The sequence below is a fragment of the Pituophis catenifer genome, unplaced genomic scaffold (genome assembly GCF_029215685.1).
Source record: "Pituophis catenifer annectens isolate HBS135680 unplaced genomic scaffold, rPitCat1.0.hap2 SCAF_2, whole genome shotgun sequence".
NCBI classification, from domain to species: Eukaryota; Metazoa; Chordata; class Lepidosauria; order Squamata; family Colubridae; genus Pituophis; species Pituophis catenifer.
The window spans coordinates 228,438,848-228,456,912 of record NW_027256882.1 but is presented as its reverse complement, the minus strand read 5'-3'; positions in this window follow the sequence as shown (position 1 = coordinate 228,456,912).

Below are 18,065 nucleotides of genomic sequence, written 5' to 3'. Positions count from 1 at the left end.
GAGTTTTCATCCTCTGCCTCTCTTTTGGTAGTCGCTCCTCCTTTCTCTTTGTTTTCAAAAGCTTTGTGCCCTGATGAGCAAACAAAATTAACCCTTCCTCTTAATTTACAGGTAATTGTTTTAGAAAAATACCCATATTTTAGCAGTACTACAGAGACTCCGTCTGTATATATTGGCTGGATATTATCCTGACTATTTGCAAGTATTTTGGGTTATTGTTTTAGCATATACAGACTGGGGGCAGGGACTATGAGCTTTGCATCACAACCAAGTTTTTTTTTTTCCTTCCTAGCATTTTCTACAAGTGCAGGGACTGCTCTTTTTTGTTGTTGTTGTTCAGATCAACTGATTGTTGATCCATTGGTTGTGACAGGAATTGATCGACCAGCTTGTTGTCCAAGGCTGACATCATGGGCTGAGAGAGTGTGACTGTCTCAAAGTCACCCAGTCAGCTTTCATGCCTAAGGCAGGCCTAGAAATCACAGTCCCCTGGTTTCTAGTCTGGTGCCTTAACCACTAGACCAAATATTTATCCTTCTCTCTCTCTCTCTCTCTCTCTCTCTCTCTCTCTCTCTCTCTCTCTCTCTCTCATCTAGTCTGTTTTTCTCTTCATATCACAATTAGGTCCTGCTTTTTGGATATTAACACCTGATTCTCCCAGCTCATTATACCAGGGGTGAAATCCAGCAGGTTCTGACAGGTTCTGGAGAACCGGTAGCAGAAATTTGGAGTAGTTCGGAAAACTGGCAAACACCACCTCTGGCTGGCCCCAGAGTGGGGTGGGAATGGAGATTTTGCAATATCCTTCCCCCAGGAGTGTGGAGGGAATGAGGATTTTGCAGTATCCTTCCCCTGAAGTGGGGTGGGAATGGAGATTTTGCAATATCCTTCCCCTTCCCCTTCCACGCCCACCAAGCCACACCCAAAGAACAGGTAGTAAAAAAAAATTGGATTTCACCACTGCATTATACCCATCTGAGTGTGACTTCAATGTCAACTAGCAAACTCTGGTTACTGCACTGAACCTTTTTTCTCCAGAAACCTACAATTTCACATCAATTCTGTTCTGAAGGGTTAGAAGACCATCCAGAGGAGAATCTGAAGATGCAAGGGATGGGCTTCAGAAGGCAAAATTGTCCCAACCCCCCTTCCTAAATGAGAACTAATGAACCAACAACAATACAAACCTGACAAAAGTACAGTTTACCCCAGATAATGGGACTGACACAGAGCCTATTTCCATACAAACAAGTTATAAATCCCCTAAATTCCGTTGCAGTGATGTCATGTCTATACTTATTTCATTTCATTTTTGATATATCACCATGCCGGTGGCTAGATTACCATAAACTTCTCCAGTCAGAAAATGGGCAGAATTCTGCTCTTTCTTTGGATAGAAATACAGTCTTCAATTAGAGCCAAGTGGTGTCAGTACAAACTGAGAGCCCACCACATTCGGAGTTAGATTTCATTTAAGTTTGCTTATTTGTTTGTTTCTTTGTTTCCCGCTTTTATTATTTTGATAAATAACTCAAGGCAGAAAACATATCCAATGCACCTTTCTTCACCTGTTTTCCCCACAACAACTCCGTGAGGTGAACTGGGCTGACAGAGGTTGACTGGTCCAAGAGCACCTAGCTGCTTTCACATCTAAGACAGGACTAGAATTTACAGTCTCCTGGCTTCTAGCCAGATGCCTTACCACTAAACCAAACTGGTTCTGTGAAGGTTTTGGGGTCACCATCTCTGCCAGGTTTTAAGAAAAGGCTAGACAATCACTTGTGGAAGATGGATTAATAAGGCTTCCTTGTACACCGAATGATCCTGGTGGTTCCTTCCAACTCTACTGTTTTGTGATTCCATATTGTATGGTCTGTTGAAGCCCTGGATAAAGACTATGGAGGCTCACATTGAACCTATTGTGTGATATTGTGTTGCTATAATCATAAATAGGAGTGGGGAAAAGGTCAGATGCATTGTTTTATGTGTCGTAGGTAAGACAATATATAAGCAAGGTCAATGGGTAAATGAAGATCCAATCATCCAGGCCAAAAGTATTTAAAAGGTTACAAGGTAAAGGTAAAGGTTCCCCTCGTACATATGTACTAGTTGTTCCCGACTCTAGGGGGAGGTGTTCATCTGTTTCAAAGCCGAAGAGCCAGCGCTCTCTGAAGACGTCTCCGTGGTCATGTGGCTGGCATGACTAAATGCCAAAGGCGCACAGAACACTGTTATCTTCTCACCAAAGGTGGTCCTTATTTTTCTACTTGCATTTTTTACGTGCTTTCGAACTGCTAAATTGGCAGAAGCTGGGACAAGTAACGGGAGCTCACCCCGTTACACAGCACTAGGGATTCAAACCACTGAACTGCCGACCTTTCGATCAACAAGCTCAGTGTCTTAGCCACTGAGCCACCACATCCCACTCTAAAAAGTTAAGTCATGGCAACTGGACCAAAGTTTATTAAAACTGAAATGTTTCATTACTCATCCAAGTAACTTCTTCAGAATGACTCTCTGACTCTCTGCCTACCCAAATTTTCATTGTGACTAAAGAAGTTACTTGGATGAGTAACAAACCAAACCAAAACATCCTTATTCATATTAATATTGAGTTGCAGTACAGGTAATCCTTGACATATGAGCCCAAAATTGCTGTTGCTAACCGAAACATTTGTTAAGAGAATTTTGCCTCATTTTACAACCTTTCTTGCCACAGTTGTTAAGGGAATCACTGCCGTTATTAAGTTAATAATACAGCTTGTTAAGTGAATCTGGCATCTCCATGGACTTTGCTCATCATAAATACCATCATAAATACATGCCAGTTGTCAAGCAATCATAAGTCACCTTTTTTTCAGTGCTGTTGTAACTTTGAACCAGTGGTGAAATGTAAAATTTGTTACTACCGGTTCTGTGGGCGTGGCTTGGTGGTGGGGGGATAATATGACTGAGTGGGCGTGGCCAACTTTTTTTTTTTTTTTACTTTTAAAACCATTTTTTCTACAACCTCTTTGGCTGAAAAAAAAATGCTTTTAAAAGGCTCTGATGATCCCAGCTGAGTTGCCTGATTGGCAGAGGCTTTCTTTTTTTTTTTTTAAAGCCTCTGGCGATCCCAGCTGACTTGCCTGATCGGCAGAGGCTTTTTTTCCTTTTAAAAGCATTTTTTCTATAACCTCTTCGGCCAAAGAGGTTGTAGAAAAAATGCTTTTAAAAGCCTCTGATGATCCCAGCTGAGCCACGTGATCATCAGAGGCTTTTTTTTTTTTTTTTTTTTACTTTTAAAAGCATTTTTTCGGCCAAAGAGGTTGTAGAAAAAATGCTTTTAATTTTTTTTTAAAAAGCCTCTGATGATTGCACGGCTCAGCTAGGCAATGGGGGGGGCACAGGGATTTTTTCTACTGGTTCTCCAAACCACCTGCCTCCATCGCTACTGGATCGGGCGATCCGGTCCAAACCGGGAGCATTTCACCCCTGCTTTGAACAGTCCCTAAATGAACTGTTGTAAGTCGATGACGACCTCTTGGGCTTCAAACGCAGACCTACCATGTAGTTTATGTTCATCACTGGCCATTAGTGAAACAAACCCTCCATCAATTAAAGAAAATGTCAGATTGTGTAAGAGGAAAAAAAGCTACTCTTTTACAAGCTTCTGTATGTCGAAAGGCTCCCTCTAGTTTTCTTCCCTCCTTGTTGTGCTTAACTCTTAAATACTTGCAACATAAATCCCATGTTTGTAAAAATGATCCGACTGCGTACTTTTAAACATTAGCACTTCCATGGATCCCCGTGCAGCAGTCACAGCTATATTTTAATCCAATTGCATTCATTTGTTTAAAGGCAGGGCTATCTTTTAATAAGGGCAAATATATATATATGCTTAAAAAGCAGAGAGCAACCTGAACATTTCCCCTAATGCATCTCTGAAAGCAATTAGAGGAACTCTCTTTAACAGCACCGTTTCATTTAGCTGTCCCTGCAGCGGTTTTAACATTTTTTTTAAAAAAAGAAAAAGGGAGGTGACCTGAAAGGGGCCTTTAAAAAAAAAGGTGTTTTTTTTTAAAAAGATGTAATATATGTCCTTTTTTATGTGGCTGCTGTTGTATGCTTTTGAGCAGGCTAACAACTATGGATAAGCAAACGAAAGAGAGGGCAACCTTGTCTCATATCCTGTGAAGAGGTGAGTACCTGAAGTGTTTCTATGAAAGGAAACCTTAGAATTTTCTGAAAGGGTTTTCTTATAGAGAACGAGAGGCTGAGACCTTCATCGAACCTGAATGCACATTATTCTTAATAATGCATAGCTGTACCCCTCCTTCCTTCCTTTCTGATTTTATTTTATTAGGGTTTCTTTTCTTTTCTTTTCTTTTTTGCAAGGAAGTTGCTGGACAATATTTTACAGAATGGAGTTGGGGAGGATGGGGGGAGGAAGGAAATCATGCTTCCTGTATCTTTCACAGCTCTTTAATTTGTGCCCTATCACTTTTATCTCCTCTTGCTTTAACACCAGATTTGGTTTAATTAAATTTATGTCAAATGAATACATGAAACAAGAAAGAAATCAGAAAGCCTGCAGTTGCCCATTAGTGAGTCACTGACTGCACATTGAAAAAGGCTTTTGAAGCTTGGCTCTCGGCCAGAACAAGCTTCTAGGGATTCTCAGAGACACCCAAGATGCTTTGAAGGCAGAGACTTGGGGTTGACCTGAACTTGCTCGACGGAACCAGTCCCAATCCTCAGAGGCTGGGATCTCAAGTCTTCTATCTTTAACCGTTTGCCTGTCAAGGGCGAGCAGCAGGGATGGGGAAAGCACAAGCAAGGTTCATAATTAATTAGATCAGATCCTTTAATTTCGTTTGTTTTACTGATAAAAGCCACGCTGTCTGTAGCTATTTCATCACGATTAGGAAATACAACAATATGTCATAATTACACCTCCAGCTTTTTTTCTTTTTTTAAATCCGCAGCGCTTGATCTCACTAGGAGGCTAAAACCTAGGCCTCGGAAGTCTATAAATATCTGAGCGGGTTATCGGCGTCATGCGTATTCGATGGTTTGTGCGGTCTTTGGTGAGCCCAGGTTTCAGCAGTAACTTGAAAACACATTGTAGAGGTTTGCACCAGCAGTGTCCAATCTTGGCAACTTTAAGATCTGTGGACTTCAACTCCCAAAATATATGTGATGGCTGGGGAATTCTGGGAATTGAAGTCAACGAGTCTTAAAGTTGCCAAGGGTTAGGGTTAACCATTTTGTACCTGATGAAACCAAGGGGCTATGTCAAAACTGTGCCACTTTTGTTTACCTGCAACGTCTTAAGAATCTCTCTGATGTATGCAACTCCTTGCCTAACTACTGAATCATGGTATGTATCATTTGATGGATCTAAAATATAATCCTATTAGGATTTTCACTCACTTCCAAAGCCGGAACATTTAGCTACTGAATCTGTGAAAACATGCCAAGAGGCTATTTAGCTGACATTGTCTTCTCCTGCCAGTTGTGTGTAGGGTTTTCATACAGCAGAGCATCTCAGGGGAGAAAGTGGCACCTAGCATTGCCACAATGAAGATAACACTTGGATAAGTATGTCATGCTGCTGTTTGGAAACACTCGTGTGAACATAATCAGACATAATCAGACAATTTGGATATGGACACATATGGAAAGGCTGAAGTCTCACATTTTCTATGATTAGCCAATGAGATCCCAAATAGGAACTTGGCAAATTCCAATGAATTAACGGAGATGAGAAAGAGGGAGCTTTCTGTGTAACCCAACTTAGAAGAATATGAAGTATATTCAGAACCAGTTATGATGCTGCATCCAGATGATCTTCAATGGCAATCCCATGTGGAGTGCATTGTAGTAGTCCAACCAAGCAATAACTAAGGCATAAGTGATTCTGAGAAGAGCCTCCCAATCCCAGAAAAGAGGAGGATCCTCCCTCCATCCCTCCCCTTCTCAAGAAGCCATCTCTGGACATAGCACTGCTGGATAATTTTTGATTGGTCTCTAACCTCCTCCATTTGAGCTAGGTTGTGAAAAATGTGGTTTGGTTCAGAGATTATTTGGATTATTTCCATTTGGATTTGAAGCCTGGGCATAGCACTGAGATGGCATTGATTACGCTTGTGGATAACCACTGCTAGGACCACTCATCATGGTATTCTTCTGGACATTCTCCAAGAATTAGCAGTGGAGAATTACTACCACCTGCTTCAAGAAAAGTACAAAGTCCAACAAATAAGATAAGACTGAGAAAGAACAACTGCAGCCAACCTGCCTTCCATAGAAGATCTGTATATATCTGTATATACATGGGTCAGATCTTCTCCATAGAATATTGCATGGGTCAGAAGGAGAGCTGAGAAAATATCTGCAGACCCGTAACATCCTGGACATAAACTGTTTCAACTCCTCACCCCCCTCACCCCCCCACCTTCAGGACAGGGCTATAGGGCACTGAGGGCCAAAAGAATTAGATAGTTTCTTCCCTCATGCCATTACTCTACCTAATACTCACAGTGCTCTCTAATGTCTATGTAGTGTGGCTGTAATATTAATATTCATCCTTATTATGTTATTTTCTTGCCCCTCTTTGGGGCAGTAAATAGTTATTATTATTGTACCCTATGACTATCATTAAGTGTTGTACCTTATGATTCTTGATGAATGTATCTTTTCTTTTATGTACACTGAGAGCATATGTACCAAGCAAAATCCTTGTGTGTCCAGTCACACTTGGCCAATAAAAAATTCTATTCTATCTATTCTATGATTATCATTATTCTGTACAATGCTTTGCATGTACACTGACAGCTTCTGCACTGGAGACAAATTCCTTGTGTGCTTAAAGACACTTGGCCAAATAAAGTATTCAGTTCAATTCAATTCAATTCAAGGCAGGCAGGATCATGTTCTGAAAGATCAATGTACAACTTTCACGTAGCCAAAAGTCACTTCCTGTATGGTGTTAACTGAAACAGACAGATCTAGCATACAGCCTCAAGAACCCTGTCCATTTTCTCAAGGCTCAGTAGGACCTGCCCAACCGCAGCCCAACTCAGAATAGATTCAGTTGCCTAGAGCAGGGGTCTCCAACCTTGCCAACTTTAAGACTTCTGGACTTCAACTCCCAGAATTCCTCAGCCACCTTTACTGGCTGAGGAAATCTGGGAGTTGAAGTCCACAAGTCTTAAAGTTGCTAAGATTGGAGATCCCTGGCCTAAAGTATCCCTCACAATGGCCCTGCAGATGTTCTTCATACCTCTGTTTCTGGAAAAGAAACAGAAAAGAAAAGAGAGCATTTACCTTAAAAAGGTCTACCTGTAAACAGTCTGCACATGTGATCAAAGCAGAAAAATAGCTAGCTGTTTGCTGCCATTCTTATAATCACAATGTAAGTTTTAATATAGGCTCATTCACTTCTTCTGTCACACACAATCTTCATTTTTCTCCAGTGGCACTCTAAATATCCTCTCAGACTCTCCAGCACCCAGAGCTCTTCAGATAACTAATGAGCCCTCCAGGATCAGCATAGAGAGAGATGCCACTCAGGTATAACCTTATCCAAAGATTGTCATCTCTCATTCCAGGCAGCAATTAAGACCTTAATCTATCTGACCATCAAAGCTTCAGGAAAACCTCAGGTATCTTTTGGAAACCAAGTGATTTCATTTGGGACCTGATCAAATGTGGCTATTCTCCGTATGTGAGTCAATGGCAATGAAATCTAGACCGTGTGTTGGCCATAAAAATAGAGGTTAATACTTCCTACTGCTGTGTCACCACTAGTGCTCAGGACTTACCCAAATAATTTCAATATTTCTAACAATCTCCAGAGAATCTTCATATTTACTGTAACAAACAAAACTTCACCTAAACTGCCTACTTCTGTTCCCATTATAAGTTGACCTCCTTTGCCCAGTTCCATTATAAAAAATAATGTTAAAATACTGAAGTCTTAAATTGCCATCCTAAACAGTAGAACTTTATCTCACTTATTCTGAAAGATGTTTTAGTTGTTGGACTGCCACCAGTAAGATTGATTTTTAACTATTCTTAGCCATAGAGGTTCACTTAGTAATTTTGAGGTAGTTACTCTCTCTAAATCCAGATTCGCCACTATTGCTATTATATGGAATAATAGGAGTACATAAGACTATGAATAACTCTTTGGACTGCTTAATGTAAAGGGGAAGTATAAATCTAACAAACAAACAACCATCCAAAGAGGTTTCCTGAATGCTGCAAGATTTAGTTGCAAATTACAATTCATAAGCTACTCCCACTGATGTTGTCCTGTCACAGGCTATTACAAATGCAGAATATTAGACTTAGGCAGAGGTGGGAACCAGTTCTGGCAAACTGGTAGCAGAAATTTTGAATAGTTCGGAGAACCTGTAAATACCACCTCTGACTGGCCCTGCCCCCATCTATTCTCTGAGTCCCAGATGATGGGGAAGAAATGGGGATTTTACAATATCCTTCCCCTGCCACACCCACCAAGCCACACCCACAGAACCGGTAGTAAAAAAATTTGAAACCCACCACTGGACTTAGGTCTCAGTTCTTCGTAACAGCTTTAAGTCTCAGCTAGTATAAGAGTGTAAAAGCTCAGGAATAATAATATTTTTTTCCCATGACTTCAGAAAGTGGGTTTTCACCCAGCCGAATCCAAGTTCCAAGAATAAGAGCTCAATGTTGCTTTGTACCAGTCTGGAGGTCAGCCAAAGAATCAACAGCAAGATACTCAAGAAATCCCATCGAGGTTAGACACTTGTTTGCCAACAAAACTCTGACCCTCAAGCCCTTCTTTCATAACGTTGACTCAGGCCTGCCTATTATTCTGAGTCATGTCTCTTTCTTTTAAGAAACATCCTTGAATGTTTTTGTTCTTTACTTGATCTTTCTGTAAGTAGAAAAGCTGGGGATATTTTGCATCCCCAGCTTACAACTCAATAGCTATGCTTTTGCAACTAGTGGCTGATGCCTGACTGCTGCAGACCTCCAGGGTCACCCTCCAACAGGTCCTGCTTTTATTGGGTCTCATCTACAGGTACTGGGGAGCCTTTGAGCTCCTGCATGGCATGGCCAGAACCTGCCATGGATATCTCCACCAATTCAGAGAGCAACTCATCAGACAGTCACATACAGCACCGTGGCTTCTTCTGGATCTCGAATGGTTGATTGCTATAGTTTAAAATAGTTTTAGCAGTCCTCCTGAAAACATTCACATTCTTGACCAAGTTTTGATGCTTTTAGTTATTCTCTTTACCTTTACTTTAAGATTTGGGGCATGCCTGCAGCATGCATACGTGGGCGGAAAAAAGAGAAAATATTCACCGCTCTTCCTGCAATAAGCTTTCCCCACCAACACATTAAATTAGGACCTCAGATTATCAATATTTTGGCAGCTTTGCTTTAAATAAGGCTGTTTTAACTTTTCTTTGTAGTAAAGCTCTAGAGGGGCTTTACGCTGCTCTGAGAGAACCGTACGCTTCAACTGTATCATTGAATAATTTAACCCGCTATTTTAAACAGCTTTTGTTTTGACAGTGAGAATTTTTTTTTTGAAGAAATGATAGCCAATGCCATTAAGTATGTAAATGAATTCTATACTGATAAGGGCATTTATTCAGATAATTGTACCAACCATTACCCATGCCATAGGCTTGTGTTAAGGGCAAGATTTAGTACAGATCCTGCATCAGAAGGGAGGTGACTTTCTCCAGAACCGTTCTGGGTATTATTATTTGCACTACCTCCTATTCACAGAAATCCCTCACTTTGGACATTATCCATGAAGTAAAATGAGAAAATGAAGAAATGTCTTTAACTTCTTTCAGTCTAATTCTTGGCAAATTTAGATGAAATTTGCAGGGATGGGAACCCCTACTGAGAGAATGGACTGCCAAATTCCTGACATGAGATGAGAGCACTGTGCATGGCTGAATGTTATGTCTTTTTGGGGAAAAGAAATGACTTTACCCTCCCCAATGGTTTCCTCCCCTCCGCCCTGCAAGTAGCAAGCACATATCAAACAATATTAGCCACTAGATGAATAGCCTAAAAGAGCCCTTGAAGAGGCTAGGAGTCTTTTGAAATATTGAAATTTAGTAGAACCAGTGTCATTTAGTGATTGAGAGGTTAGAATTAGTATTAAGGGGATCTGGGTTTAAGTCCACTCCGTGTTATGGAAGTTTTCTGAACAATTTGAGGAAAGCTCTTTATTCTTTAGTCCAGTCTTCCCCAAAGGCCCGATGGCCTGCAAAATTCTAGAAGAGGAAGTATTGTAGAGCAAGGGATTCTAAAGCAGAGGTTCTTAAACTATCACACTTCCCTTTAGTGTAATCTTAATGTATACACCTAAGCCCGAAAAATCAAAACACCAAAATGAACACAAATGAACTACTGGATGAATAGAATGAAACTTGGGGGTGGGGTGGGGGGCTAAATGGTTGTTCACACCTCCCCTGGGCTCAAGGGAGGTATACCTTACAGTTGGGGAAATTCTTTTCTAGAGGAAAAATGAAAAAATAATTCTCTCAAATTTGTCTATCATCTCTCTCATTCCCTCTTGTACATCTCTCTCATTCCCTCTTGTTCCCATCTCCATACAAGATTCTGGGTGGCTTCCAATCAAATTGAGTTGAGTTATGTCAACTGGACTTCTTTCCTTTTTTGGTTTGAAACATTTTGCTGCTTGTCCAAGTAATGAAGTGAAGAAACAATAACCCAGACAAGTCTACCTAGATGACTGAAAATCTTCATTGACAAAATAAAGAAAGCTTGAAAGTTCTTTCCATTATATCTGTGTGGTCCAGTAGTTAAGACACCAGCTTAGAAAGTAGGAGACTGTGAGTTCTACTCCCACTTTAGCCAGGAAAGCCAGCTGAGTGATCTTGGGCCAATCACAATTTTTGAGCCCAACGTACCTCACAGGGCTATTGTTGGGAAAACAGGAGGAGAAAGCTACGTTGGATACGCTTGTCACCTTGAGGTCCTTGTAAAAATAATAACGGCAGGATACAAACAAACTAAGAATTGTGTGAAAGTGAGGAGTGTGTGTATGTCACTGAATAAAGTGTGGCTATTGGGATGACCAGTACAATATCTAGTCTTACTTGGGGATTTAGCCACACCAAATTTACCCTAAACTTTCCTAAAATCCAAGTGGCTTTTGACTCAAAGTAAGTTCTCAGTTCTTACTTGATTCCAAAAGTAGTGAATTGCCAATATGATACACTCACTTCTCCATTCCCTTTTACACACACATTGTCAACCCTGAAGTGAACCTGGCTGAAGCCATCTTGGAGTCTTCAGGGTTGCCACACAACAGTGGGATGGGGGGAATAGTTAGATGGGGTTTTTTTAGCCAAAACAATAAAGTTTTCCTGTGGGAACCAAGGACATTCGCACAGGTGGCTGGCCAAAGAAGGAACAAGTAACCAGGCAACAGACCAGCACCTGAATTGAACAGTGTGATCTGTGACTTGGGGTGAAGGGGGAAACGTTTACTTTTAATTAGGTGAAAGGCACAGGAAACTTTGGATTTGGCTTTCACCAGTTGTGCCAATATGAAGTATCTAATAAACTGTTCTTTGAGGAACCTGCCTGCCTCGTAGTTCTGTTTCTATGGCAGTGGTGGGATTCAAACATTTTTAGTATTGGTTCTGTGGGCGTGGCTTGGTGGGCATGGCTTGGTGGGCGTAGCAGGGGAAGGATACTGTAAAATCTCCATTCCCACCCCACTCCAGGGGAAGATTACTGCAAAATCCCCATTTCTTCCCAATCAGCGGGGACTTGGGAGGCAGAGACTAGATGGGGGCGGGGCCAGTCAGAATTGGTATTTATTGGTTCTCTGAACTACTCAAAATTTCCACTACCTGTTCTCCAGAACTGGTCAGAACCTGCTGAATACCACCTCTGTTCTATGGATGCATTACTTGATACACTGACACACACACTTGTATGCACAACTATATGATGACTTGGTTTTCTTTCTGTCCCTTCACTTTTTCCCCATAGTGGAGAGAGGCAGAACAAGATGGAAAATTGCATCTGGAAAAACCAGAGATGATTCTAGTGAAGATCTTCTGCCTATGGAATAAATTTACCTGTGAGTCATCCGGTGATCACTTCCCTTCAGAGCAGAGAAATTGATTAACGATGGTCCCTTTGAGAAACCGGTTGAAGAGAACTGTAATTCCCTTTTATATCTACACCCAACATGTAAGCTTTGTCTAGTCTGAATGGCTTTTCCTAGAGTGAACTGTGCTTCTGTTCACTTGCAGACCTTTGAACATTTCAACGCTACAATCTGCACCTGCATGATTTCTGTCTAATGAACCTATTCTGCACCAAGTTACGTTGAGTACATTTGTCCTTTAATCCAGGCCCAACAATAGATGTTTTGCTCTCTACAGCTCTACACTGCCTAGAATTCACATATATGGGTCCTTACCATATATACCAGTGGTGAATATTTTTTTTCTGTTTTTTAAAAACTTTTGGAACTTGCATTTTTGTCATTTTAATATGAAGGAATGTGTTATTCTTTGGTCGTTAGATGGAAAATAAATGAGAAATTAAAAGTAGCCAACATCTTTTGAAATTACTCTAGAATCACAGAATATAAAGTGACAGTCTAGTTCAGGGTGTCAAACTCGTGGCCCACAGGCCGGGTGCATCACATGCTGACCATGCCCATCCCCTATTTAGCAAAGGGGGAAAAGTTACAATACATCCCGTGATGACAATGTGTCGTCGCGAGTTTGACACCCTGGTTTAGTTGATCAGGTTTCTTGTAAGGCAAAGGAGTATATATTCTGGTATCAAGTAAAAAAGTGCCTCAGATTGGTGTAGAAATAAAAAAAAAATCCTGTAAATTAGCCACATCCTAAATAATTGCTACTATATCAATTTTAGTTTTGATAGATAATTTCCTTTTGGAGGAACTGGCCTTGACCACTTAAGGTTTAGTAACACCAACATCTTATTCCTGAAATTGCACTTGTGACACTGCATTTAAATTTTTATTTTAGCAACATGAAGCTAACAAATTGGTAAGGGGCTTCTGATGGCACTATTAGTATTTTTTTATTTGCCATGCTAATTTTTCTTGGAATATCTTGTGCCTTTTAGCCAGCTGTTTCCTTAACTAAAGGCTCCCATTGACAGCTTTTGCTAAAAACAATCCCAGTTTGGGATGAAATCCTGTACATTTTTGTTCAGAAAAGAAAATATCTTCAAAAACATTAGGACAGACACACAACCCCATTTAGCAATATGTGACTGGATTTTGTTTATTCAAATTAAGTGTAGCCTAACAAAACCTAGGCCAAATGGTGATAACAGGCCAGACTTTAAATAACTTATCTTTAAGATACAAGTCAAGAATGAATTGAGTTATAAATAATCATCCAAAAGACAAAATCCTGGAAACTGATGGTACATTAGGTAGCTTCTTTCTCACCTCCAGTCAATAGAAAGGCTGTTATATACAAGGAACAAATCCTCTCCTGTACAAACACACACAAATAAGAGAGTCACAAAATCAATGATCTACTGATACATACCATAGAAGTAATTCTGTCTTTTAAAATTAATATTATACTTAGTTAAGTTTGATGTATTCCACAATCATTTTAAGAGGTATAATCTGAGTTAGTAGACTTTGAATTTACATGCTGTTCTCATGTATAGTTTAGCAATAATAAATCAATTGCACCTGCTATCAAAATGACTTTCAATTACTATAGACAATTTACTATATCAGTTAAATAAATCTGTCTTCATAACTGTGTAGTTCCCTGAGCAAGCTTTGATGCACATTTTTAAGATAGACAGAGAGACAGAGACAGACAGACAGACAGCCTTTTCCATATTTTCAAGTTCTAATCTGGAGCAATAGAAAAGGCTTTCTTCCAAGGATTTGTATGATAGGATTTTTTCAAACTGTGTTCTGTGGAACCCAGTGAAAAACAAAGGGCAAAAAAACCAAACTCAAATCCATCCAATTTTCTATTACTAGAGCTTTGCCTCTTTATCAGGGCTTCTGGGAATCCCCCCGCCCCACCCAAATAACAGTTTCCATGACTTGTGGACAGTTAAACCTGCTGCCAGAAGATGACAGTTGGGAAGGGCAGAGATAATTTAAGAAAGGTGGTCTTGCTAATACAGTGTTTCTCAACCTTGGAAGCTTGAAGATGGGTGGACTTCAACTCCCAGAATCCCCCAGCCAGCGCTGCTGGCTGCGGGATTCTGGGAGTTGAAGTCCACCCATCTTCAAGCTACCAAGGTTGAGAAACACTGTGCTAATACCTGGGCTCTAACCCAGTTGTGTCCAACATTGACAACTTTATAACCTGTGGACTTCAACTCCCAGAATTCCCCAGCCAGCCATGCTGGCTGGGGAATTCTGGGATTTGAAGTCCACAAGTCTTAATGTTGCCAAGGGAGTTGAAATCCACAAGTCTTAATGCTCCCAAGGTCAAACACCTGTGCTCTAACCCATAGAGATTATAACTAACCCCTTGAATTGCACCCCAAAGCCAACTGTCCACCATTGCAGCCTGCACTGTTTCCAACTCTTTTTGCAAAGTAACTTGCTGAAAGCAAATAGGTTAGTTTAGTATTATTTCACACCAAAATGTGACGTATTTGAGAGAGAGAGAGAGAATCTAGTCCCAGCTCATTGCATCATTACTAAAGCTCTGCTTTATGTTCGCTTTTTTGTCCATGGGGCTGTTAAAAAAAACAACAACCCAACAGCATTTTTGAAACAGGGTTGGTTGATTACGTCTTCACATTTCAGCCCTCCCTCGCAGAGGTTCCCTTAGTACCATATGCTTCTCTTTTCCTTCACGGCGTGATGTGATCTCTTCTGACTGTTACATGCATGTGAAAGGACAGTGGGCTTTGGGGGGCGAAGGGAAGCCATGCTTAAGAAAGTACATGTCGGTTGGCTGGCAGCTCTTTGGAGCTGATTGGATTTGACAAGTGTTATAGCTCCTCATGTAATGGATGTCTGTGCTTTGGCGGAGGGGAGGTGGAAAAGATGTAATTCCCAATGAAAGAGGGCAACCTGAGCTATTATTTAATTACTAGCTAATAATAAACACTCTCTCTTGGAATCTTACGCTGGGCCTGAATTCCTTCTTCAAGCATGAATTGAGCTTTTTCAATCTCCGTAGGCTAACAGGACCTATTAGTGCAACCTTTATGTTCAAATAAGACAACACACATGTCTGTCTATTTTCTGTTAAAATTTACACTACTCAGATCTCTAATTCTAATCTCTTTTCCCTTTGTTGCACAGGTGTATCCTGAGCAAGCATCTTCGCTTTTCTTTTTAATTTAGTATTGTCTTCTAGCCCAAATTCTTTGCTCGTTGGGGTTAATCCTAATTAACCCCAATATTGTCAATTTAGTTTGAGGGACTACTGATTCCCTTGTGGGGGGTTAATGACCGCAATAAAATTATTTCAATTATCTATTTTTTTTCTTTTCCAAACAGTGACAGATGTTTACATATATACCCCCAGATTTCCTCACTCTTCCTTAATTTAAAAATAAAATATTTACATTCAATCCTGCTTAAAGGATTAGGACTCTTAATAAGTAGTCGGCTGTAATAATTCCACATGCAGTGGCAACTTTCTTTTCATCCAGACTAAGGGGTGAGGTTGACAGCATGGCATTGGGTGTGGGTGAGGATTTATTTTTTTTCGTTGTCATTTTCTCCCTCCATACATTTGCAATTTGAAAATCTATACTTTCTATACTTCATTATTTCTGCTCTTGTTTAGCTTACCTTTAACATTCGCAACATAGACTGTGATACAATAGTTATTGTTATCATTACTGCCATTGTGAGAAACCAAGGGCTTAACCTTTGGCTTAATCTCAAATATTTCAGTAATACACTTATCATTTGTGTAGGAGGAGAAAAAGGGGAAAAAAATAAATCCATGCCCCAGAGGGACAGCTGTAGCTTAAAAATGTAAAATATTAAGTAAGTACTCCTGCATAATGCAGTAATATAAACAGATTCCGCTGTAGCAGATGTACATTGAGGGTGCTGAATAATTTCAGATATAGAATGGAACCTTTTAAACTAGCTCTTTTAATAATTCTTCCTTTAAACTACATTCGAGTAGATAACTTGAATGAATTTCTACTCCTTGGGAGGCAGATATTTCCATCCTCTTGATTTTTTTTTCCCCAGGCAAGATATTTGTCCTGCAGATAATGCATATACCGGTAGTTTTAATTGTTAACCAGATTAGAAGCCCTATCTTCGAAATGGAATTTTGTTCAATCGTAAAGTAACTAGCCAGGCTAGTCTGTTGTGTTCAGTTGAGAAAACAGAAAAAGTTGCTAGATAAACAAATGATAAGATCATGTTTTCTTTTGCCTTGAAGTGGTGAAGTTCTGATGTACCCAGATTGATAGCTTTGCTCTTACATATTGAAACCCAGCTGTACTCTGCTGCCACTGCTCTGCCCAGGAGCCCAAACTCTTCATAAAATTCAAAAGCTAACAACTGCCAACTAGTCAGCACATTTGGTCTGTTTAACAGTAAAATTAAAATATATAAATTTCCAAAATGCACATATAGACACGCACCTATGCATTTCAAAAAAATCCTTGCTTTTAGCTCTTTGGAACTCCCAACTGATGCTAGACATTTGCCTTATGATTAGTGATTTTAAAAAGTCTTAGAATTAAGAGCCTTACCTTCTTAATAAGAACTTGCTGGTTGACAAACCAACATATGTTTTTCAATTATTCTTTTATTTCTTTCAACTGCCTAGCTATCTTTTCAAGCCCTTTTGGAAGGTCAATACGGTGGGGACCAGGGGTGGGTTCTAATTTTTTTTACTACCGGTTCTGTGGGCGTGGCTTATTTTGTGGGCGTGGCTTGGAGGTCATGTGACGGGGGCATGGCTAGCTGGTCATGTGACCAGGTGGCCATGGCTATGTGTGTAGGGACTACTCAGAGGGCTGAAAAAAGTCATTTCTGACAGTTCCTCGCACTTTTGACTGGTCCTCACACTTATGACCATCCTCACATTTATGCCCGTGCAGCATTCTTCACAACCATGTCACTCATTTCACAACTGCTTCTCTTCACTATGGTGACAAGATAGGGCAAAAAACATAAAATGTGAGGACAGTCGTAAGTTTGAGGACTGGTCAAAAGTGCGAGGACCAGTCAAAAATAACTTTTTCAGCCCTCTGAGTAGTCCATATGCACAAAAGGACTACCCAGAGGGCTGAAAAAAGTGATTTCTGACAGGTCCTCGCACTTTTGACCGGTCTTCGCACTTATGACTGGTCATCATTTATGCCCATTGTAGCATTCTTAACAACCGGGTCACTCATTTCACAACTGCTTCTCTTCACCATGGTGACAAGATAGGGCGAAAAACGTAAAATGTGAGGACAGTCGTAAGTTTGAGGACTGGTCAAAAGTGCGAGGACCAGTCAAAAATAACTTTTTCAGCCCTCTGAGTAGTCTATATGCACAAAAGGATTCAATTATTTCTTCAAAGTGCTGATGATTGCACCCTGGCTGGGAGAACTCCAACAGGGGAGTATTTCCTCCCAACAGCAGTGTAAAAACCTTAAAACAACCCTTCTCCTTTAAGAAAGTCAAGCAAAAAAATAGCCTTCTCCAAAATTCCTTAGCTGATGGTATCTGGACCACACCCTTTCTGGTAGAATGAGTGGGTCAGTTTGATTAGGATGTGACATTTTCCCTGGTAATATGGACCCACGTCACAAAGGACTTTAAAGGTAATAATCAACACCTTGAATTGTGCAGTTTGCACAATAGTGGTGTTACATGGCCCACCCTAGGGGCTCCTAGGACTATCCACATTGCTGCATTCTATACCAGCTTTAACTCCCAAATACACTTCAAGGGTAGCCCCATGTAGACTGCATTTCAGTAGGCCAAACATGACATGACTAGTGCATGAGTGACCAAGTACAAGGCTTCACAATCCAGGAAAGGGCTCAGGTTGTCCAGAGGGTCTCCTAGACGTAATTTTATT